Source organism: Bombus terrestris, chromosome 12 (assembly GCF_910591885.1).
Source record: "Bombus terrestris chromosome 12, iyBomTerr1.2, whole genome shotgun sequence".
In the NCBI taxonomy this organism is placed as follows: Eukaryota; Metazoa; Arthropoda; class Insecta; order Hymenoptera; family Apidae; genus Bombus; species Bombus terrestris.
This window is the reverse complement of record NC_063280.1, coordinates 2,337,040-2,346,076: the sequence shown is the minus strand read 5'-3', so window position 1 is coordinate 2,346,076 and position 9,037 is coordinate 2,337,040.

The following is a 9,037-nucleotide window of genomic DNA, read 5'->3' as shown; positions in this document are numbered from 1 at the left end:
ATAAATTATCATTCAAATTTGAACTGGAATGGTTTTATTTTTTATAAACTCTACCCACATGTTCTGTCAAGAATCTTAGGGCAGATGACGTTATGACGTTATGATGACGTTAACTCGTGACGTTGAAATCGTGTTCTATAAATTTTGTTATTTCAGTGAGCCACGCTATCTGTACGTTGAAAGTTAATAAATAAAACTATCTCCTTCTTCTTCATTTATTGGGATCTTTTTTGTTTTGCATTAAAAGTCTCCCAATGATAAAGCTATACAAGATATACAGGGCAGAGAGAGGGAAGTGGAGAAAATTTGAAATTAATTAACGCTAATTATTATACGAAATTAACGCTATGAATTTTACTAGAAATTTTTGTGCCACAAATTGTTTTCAATATTAGTAACAATCTTCTATCTTATGGTATACATTGAATTTATATCATTGATCTTATTAAATTATAAGTCCATTTTGTAAAATTACCATGTCTTCTTATAGTTCTTATTTTATAAACTTTCTTTCATCTGCCGCTATAAATTTTATTCGTGATTTTGTAGAAATGTGAAGATCGTTCACGGTTGATAGATTAGAATTGATAAAAATTAATTAGTTCGCGACATCCGCGCGCTCGAACTGTACCCTGGAAGCAACGAAGCATTCTACCGGAAGTGGAGGACGACACAGTTACGGAAGCCTGACGAGCCGCATGCTTCCACGTAGAAGGCTTCCACGCATCCTGAGGGACGCATACGCGTGCACTAGCTCGATAATAACCCCGTAACCGGCAATTCCGTGCGAGCTGTTTATCGTTGTTTCGCGGGCAACGTCTCGCAGCGTATTCCTTCTTGATCATTGATAAGGGCAAGACCGGTAAAACGAGGAAGACACACGTTCCTGGATGATTTCAGCCTCTGCTAGAGATAATGACCCTTGCTCAAACGCTTCCTTCGCGAGACTGCGCAAGCCAGTCAGTGATAAGCAAAGTAGAAACGAAGTGTAATTGCCCTGAGATATCGTGAACGTAACTTTTTTATGAATTCTCGGAGGTGTATAAATACAGAGAATGTTGTACGAAGTGTTAGGTGGTCTCGTAATTATGTAGAAGTTTTAGAAGAATTAAGCTTTAACAAGGTTCTAGGCTTGTAGATTTTATGCACCAGAGAATGCATTTGGTTGTGGTAGCAGCATATCTCTGTTAATTATCATCGGTGGATTTAATTGAATGAAATAAATAATCCTATATTTTGAAATTGTAGCTCTCATACAATTATAGATTGAATTAGTTAAATACATCATATATGGTATATTATATGTGGTAAATTTATAGCTAGTCTGTGAATATTTATGCAGATACGTTATAAATAAAGATACCCGATATTAATATGCCTATAAATAGAAAATTTAAATAAAGATTTCTTTCATTATCTTAATATTACAACAAGTATTTTATTTTGGATATTTTGAATATATTTTTTAATATTCCGTGCTCCGGATATTATATCTTAGATATTTCTGCGTATTGAAATTTTCTGATGAAGTTGACTGATAGAGGAACGAGTGGGTGAATTTGTAATAGAAAGTATATTAAAATATGCATATGTATAAGTATAAGTACAGGTATAATGTATGCTGATCCAGATCCTCACTCTTTCAGTGTTACAATACAATAAAAGGTAATAGGGATTACGTTCATATATTTATAGCAAAGAATATTACCAAAAAGTTAACCTTGGTGTATAGGTCTAGCTGAAGACTACAAGACACAGAAATAGAAAGCTATTTATAGCTCTTTTGTTTCTAGACCTTGTAACCTAAAACAATATATATATTCAAGAGAACAATAATAATATGGTCCTCTCCTTGTTTCGAATTTGTTTCACTAAGTTCTATTCTCTTCGTAACAGCAGTCTCCAGGTCACGGATATACAAAAGAAAAGGTGTAGAGTGTTTCTTGAAGTAATTACTTCAACATTTTTCATAAATGCGTAAGAAATTTTCTATGACAAGTGTTCCAATACTTTCGTGAGGTTCTGTACTCAAGAATAGTTTTATCGGACTCCATGCGTCATCGTTACGTATATGCTATTCAGGAAGAAGGAACCAACTCAATGTAGCTGGATGCAACGCGTATGTATATATTATGTAGACCGTGGATGGCGCACGATGGAAACTGCACACGTGCACACGCGACAAGCGTGACCGCGCGCGGCGCCGAGTGGGTTCGTTCGCGCCCGCCTCGTTCCGTCTCGCGGCTTTCTCATCGAGCCGGTTCAAAAGGTCCTGTCCAGGATACGGAGGTGAGAACGCAACAAGCGTAGGCTATAGGGGAGCGACGCTTAAATGCGGCTGGGCCACCCTGCAGTCTCCTTTTTTCTCTCCGTTTCTTTGACCTACGTGACTGGTGGTGGCAATGGTGGGGGCTCGAAAGGACGCGGAAAAAGAGGACTCACGGAGATCGCGCGAGAAAGTGAGAGGACCACCACAGTCCACCGGAGGAGGATGTTCCTGATAGGATGTGAACGAGATGACTCGTGAACTCTTCCTTTAACAGGATGACTGCTACGGTGGCCATCGATGGTCCACGTAATTCAATTTTTTAGAATTATTACGGTGAGATAAATTTCATGGATAAACAATTTTCGATAATGTGAATGACTTAAATAGCATTGTGAATAGAATGTTATTAATATTTGATACAATATTTAATATCTTGTAGAAATTAAATATTATTGTATATTGTAGTATATCTCAATTTATTGCGACTTCCAGGACAGAATATGTAAAACTCGCGTAACATTTCACGTGTTAAGTACTCATTTCTCTTATTATTATATGTAGGTTATATAGAGGACTTAAGAGTCGGACAGTGTAAGTCAGTCAATTTCATGAAAAATGACTTATGCCGATAAATATCACTTCGTTATGAAAATCTTCAGTTACCGGAACAGTTCAATAATTAGTAATTACGTTAGAATGACTGAATTATTAATTTTATTATAATGATTAAACTATCCTGTCAACTGTACGTTTTGATAATGAAAAAGAAATAAATGGAAGATTGACTTACATTAATCGAGTTGTGGCAGTCATATTTCTGCCTTTCTTCTTTTTTTCTTTTTAAGTGAACAGAAAATAGAAAGATTTGCGATTGGAGCAAAAGTCGTGCAAACAGATTAACGAGAAGGAGGCCACGAATGGAGAAAAGAGAGGAGTAGATCGAGTTAGCTAGAGAAGGACGTTGCTGGAAAGACGAGAAGGGGACGTATACAGTTACCAAAGGCCGAAGCGAACAGCTCCACCTCTGACGATAAAGTACCGACTTTGAAAAGTCGGACAAAGATTGTTTCTGTTTTCTGAAAAAATGATTTCCGGCGATGGACGAAGCACTTCGATGGAAACTGAGGATTCGTTGTAATAAGCCGATGATTTTTGGAAAACAAAGATCTTGAAAACAAACATCATCTTAAGATCTTCGATTTTTATCATTAGCAATGAAAAAGTACGAAGCAATCTGTTGGCGACTAACAGGTGCTAGCGTTGAAGGTCGGGACATTCTCATACTTTTACTAGCTGCACCTCTAGCGCATATTTAAAAGTGGGAAGATACGCAATTTATTCCTTTCTTATATAAGGAAACGAATAAAGAATGTAAATAAATTAAAAAAAGGAGAAAAATAAAGAACAGAAATGTATATTATTATTGTTATTATTATTGTATAATCATGTATATGATTGATACGGAGTGTGTAAATGTATATTAGTATAAACAGAAAATTTGGGAAAATAAATAAAAAGATTATAAACAAAGAATATAAACACGCAAGAGAAAGAGGTAAGTAAATAACAGACGTAAAGAAGCAAAACATATAAATAAGCAATCAAGATGGACACAGATACATCAAATCGTTTTTGTTACACATCTGCGCTGAGAAAATCTAAAAGAAATATCAATACATACAGCGTTGGCGATAAACAGATGTTTTCTTTGAATCTAATTTCTCATTACAGCATCATTACTGTGTAATCAACGTAACTGTGTAATCATTGACATCATGTGTAAGACAGTGACAACCATGCAATCGTCTGCCCCTTCATAGACGGTCGTATTGTCGTAAGAGGAAGAAAGTCGTGGGATAAAACATAGCTTATACAAAGATCGACTGCGATCTTCTCTCTTTCTATCCGTCGGAGCTCGTTACAGGTCTGGGAAAACTCCCGTGAACTATATGAAACATGGGTGTTGGCAGTTAGTTAACCTACTTCTCACGACGCGAAAACCTTTCCAGGCGAAACCTTTTAAGGAGACCGATTTTATTATGGCGAAGCTTGCCTAACCTTGCACCATTGAAAATATTAATTCCATACATCTCAAATTTATATTATGTTTAGAAGTTTATTAATTCATCATTTATGAAAATATTACTATTGTATATTGAAAGGATCGTCTCGTCTTTATGTAATGGATTTGAGGAGGATTATTTTATTATGAATTTTATCAAATAATAAACACTCTTCTTTAGCTTTCTCTCTCTCTCTGTTATGTTTGATAAAATTTTTCTCCTGTTAAAAGAAACTTCTATTTTACTTAATAAAATATGAGTTCTATGAAAACATATTTTCTTCAACCGCTACTTGTATTTCACTACCAACTTTTTAAATAATCTAATATTGCATATTTACTTCAACATATCCATGAAAATATTCCAACTCATAAATTCTATCAATCATAGAAATTGGTAGAATGAAACGAGGAAGATGAATAATCTGTAAAAAGGCGTTTGCACGATCGAGAAGAGAGACGTTATTTATTGCCATAGCCGATAAATTATCCAATTAGAGCGAATCGCTTCGGCAGCTTTCCGCAAACCCTTTTTTAGCATTCGATACTGCCGTACATATCCTCACGCCCCGTTTCCTTTTTATTTGATTTTCGATTCTACACGCACCCTGCAGCAAATCTTTCGTGTAATTCCCAATATTTCCGCGGCCTGATCGAACATGTGTCTGACAGGGCATCGATTTCACGGCGTCCTTTTATCGACGAAACGGCACGAATTTTCTAAGTGTGAAAAAAGGGTTGATCGGAACCTTTTGCGGCAGAGGGTAGGTATTTTAAGAGTCGACGGTCGTTCGAAAAATAAAGTTCAGTCGCAGACTTTGGATTTCAGGCGACTTTCTATAAATTGACATATTTTTGTGTAAATATTTTACTAGAAACAATATTTTTTTAATTATTCTACTGTATTCCAATTTCTAGAACGTTCTGTATTAAGAAATTAAGATGTTAAGAATCAGTTCTTTAGAAAGAATGTTTAGAAAGAATGTTTTATCAAATTTCTTTGATCTAAAATTCAAAGTTTTATTTGATTTATATCCGCATGGATTATTACATTTTCATATACATAGTTTATTGAAACTACCTTTACAATCATTTTATTGTGTTCCAATTTCTAGAAAATTTAAAGAATATTTTACGTAATTTCCTTGATCTGAAATTCACAGTTTTATAAAATTCGTATTCACGTAGATTTATGTAAATGGCGAGAAATTATAAAGAACGAACTTACCACTAAAACGGTAATTTCACGGTATGCCAATTTCTCTGCTCTTAAGAGTACCATGAATGTTTATCAAAAGTCGACTTTCGCATGTCTACTTTGCAAACCGATCTATCGTAAACTGCTTTCTAGGCAATAAAGATTTTACTTGAACCGTTGAACAAGAAGTTTTTAGAATATTTTATATTGCTAACGTAAATGGCAAAATTCATGACACTGTGAAAACTTAGCATATTTAATTATCAAATATAAATGTTTCTACTTAATCGTAAAGTATTTTATATTATATAATTTTTAAGTTGAAATTATGGTAAACGTTTCAAAGAAGCAGATTCATTAGAAGAGACTCTCGTCCAATGTTGTACTATCAATGGCGCTGATGAGCATCTTAAATGCAAATGAGGTGCATAAAAAGTGGTATTATACACGGCTTTCGTTTATAGTCAGTTCAATAGAGTCGATCGAATCGTATCAAAGCGTATCATGCAAATCACATATCATCAATCGCATTGATGGTTTGCACTCGAAATCGTTCGGCTCACTACAGCATATTTTATCTCTAAAGGGTAGAATCTTGACATGAGCAACTTAGTATAATTATGAATAAACGTATGTAAGCAATAAACTACCGACTGTTTGAGAAAATCCTATTCTAATTACTAGATATCAAATAGTAGTCTTATTTTAATATACTTAAGAACTTATAACGGGAAGAAATGTTAAGTGTTGATGAGAATAAACTTTTATGAAAAGAACAGATTTAGGAAGAAAATTATAACAAAAAGACTCAACGCTCGAATGAATGACGATCGTGCTCGAACGTTGGATGACCAGATAATGCAATTATGTAAATCTTACGGTGCAACTGTTTCATAATTTTCGTTCATTAAACGAATCATTATCTGTCTTCCGTTTATGATAGAAGAGAAATTGGAGTTAAAAAACTAACAGCCGACTACCGGTGCAATTACCGTACTTGCGTGTTTTAAACTGCTATCGTGCATCAGTGAAGGTCCGAAGAAGAGAAACTGTTATCGCTCGAAGAAGAAAAAGCTGGGAGCGCTATTAGGTCAGTTATAGGTTCAAGCTTTTTTTTTGACACAAAAATAAGAAAAACAGGATAAATAATCCTTGAGAGATAAAGAAAATTATAATGTAGGGCTAACTGTTAATATAAATTAATAATTAATTCAAGTATGTCAAGAATTGTAATAGAAATACTAAAATAATGTAAATTATAAATTGTAAAACACATATTACGTTGAATTATTACTAAAGATATGCCAACCTTGTAAATATCAGTCAAACACTGGCTGAAAATCAAAATTTGCTCGTGTTTATTGGATAAATTACTCACTTTGAATACGCGAATATATTATCGATAACAAATCGTTATGCAAACACACGTGATTCTGATATTTTTCGTTCCCTTACGAATCAATCTTGCATATTACTCATGCACCTCTTCATGCTAGACAGTAGACACGATGTTCCAATCATACGCGATTAATACTGAAAGATATTGTCGATTACATAACTTGTCAAATAATGTGACGGAGATTGATAAACTTTAATACTTGTAGAAAACATTGATTAATGCTTTTCCTATCGTGCTACCGGTGATCCCTATGCACACTGCACACTGATATTTCGTGGGAGCTGGAAACTGTGAGTGTGTACTCTCGTGCAATTGCCGATATTTCCCGCGGACATTCGTGATGAAACAAGTAGCTGCGATACGTCAAACTTTTTTACGTTTGACGATATAATTGGAAATTTATGAAAAAAAAGAAAAACAAAAAATACTATTATGTAGAATGTTTTAATAAAGATATATTTAAAAAAATACACCTATAGAAGCAAACTAAATTAAAGTTTGTTAACTGCAACAATTTATTTCATTGAAAAAACTATTGTAAACCGATTAATTGTAAAATTCACAGTCGATTGGAAGCTTGTTTATCAGAGGTGATCTACCTATTCGTTTCTATAGTGATGTTCGAGCATTATCAGCTGATTAGCAAATGTGACAGATGGCCATAGTTGATTTTATTAGATTATCGTTCACTTATTTCCAACCGTATATCCTTGGACAGTATTCAACGAGGTTGCGAAGGTGAAAATTTCAGTGAAAGTCGACAGTGGTGAACGGAAGGATAATTGAGTTTCACTTTTTTGTATAATAAGCGAGGTAAGAGGTATTTGATTAATCTCGTATATTCACTCATCACATTACAGTACAGCAGACGCGCCTTTATTATTGATATCCCGCTATACAGTATAGAAAGCCCGGTTACAAAGCGAAGAAATAACGGCGCAATTTCTTGTCTTATAATATAATTTCAAAAAAGAATAGTTTTATCACATTTGAATTATTCAATGCTAATTGAAATAATTTAGAGTTAGGAATGATAATACATTAGTCAGATTATCACATATCAGAGACACAAAAACCAATAAAGTTTATTAGATTTTTAAAAAGAATCAATATGAATCATGTTAGTAAGAAGGCAGTATTTTAATTACATGTAAGTCATTGTAAATAAGAAGAGAGAGTTAGTCAGTTAATCAATAAAGTTTATATTAAAATTAAAATTATTGTTAAAAGACAATGTTTATAATTAATATGAAAATCACGAGATACATAACAGTGTATCAGAAGAGAGAATTAATATCTTTATACACAAAGATGAAACACGTTTATCAAGTGACCATAATATCCTCACCATAGAAATTTCAATAACACGCCACGAAACTTGGTAATCGTCCTCGCATGAGTTCCATGAAGAAGTGTAATCGCCCTAAAAACCTCTAATCTCCTCAACTAGACGAATACATCGCTGTGGCACGCGTCTAATACATACAAAGAGAGTGGTGGGGAGAACGTTAGGTGCCCCTACACGTCGTGATTATGGGGTGAACCCTTGGTACGGTGCCCCATAGACGGCGGACCGCCCTTATGGAGGGGGTAAAATACCCCCGGGACGGTATATATGCTCAAAGAGCCCCATGCCACTTTCACAGTACCAAATTGTACCCAGCCTAGAACTGTTCTCGTTTCTTATTTCCTTTTTCACGCTGCACACCAAACGTTCGGCTATGTCGTGACAAAAACTTTTCCATATTATTAGCATATCGTGTTATAAAATTTTAATAGGAAGTTAGACTTTATGAAGTGATCGATTGAGGTGACATATTCTACGAGGATCGTTTCATTGAGCTAACAAGTTTATTAGGTAAGATAACTCTTCGTTAGTCAGTTGTTGCGCCAGTGAACGACGCAATTTGAACGTTTGATTGAGTATCTAAGCATTTCGGAATATTATGGATAAAAAATAAAGAAAAGAATAAATTTAACAGGTTAATCTAGAATTATAGAAGAAATGGAGTAATAAGAATAAATTCGCAAACTTAATGTGGAACTACAAAACAAATAGAATAACGAAAAATCACAGATTTAATATAAAACTACAGAAGAATTGGAATA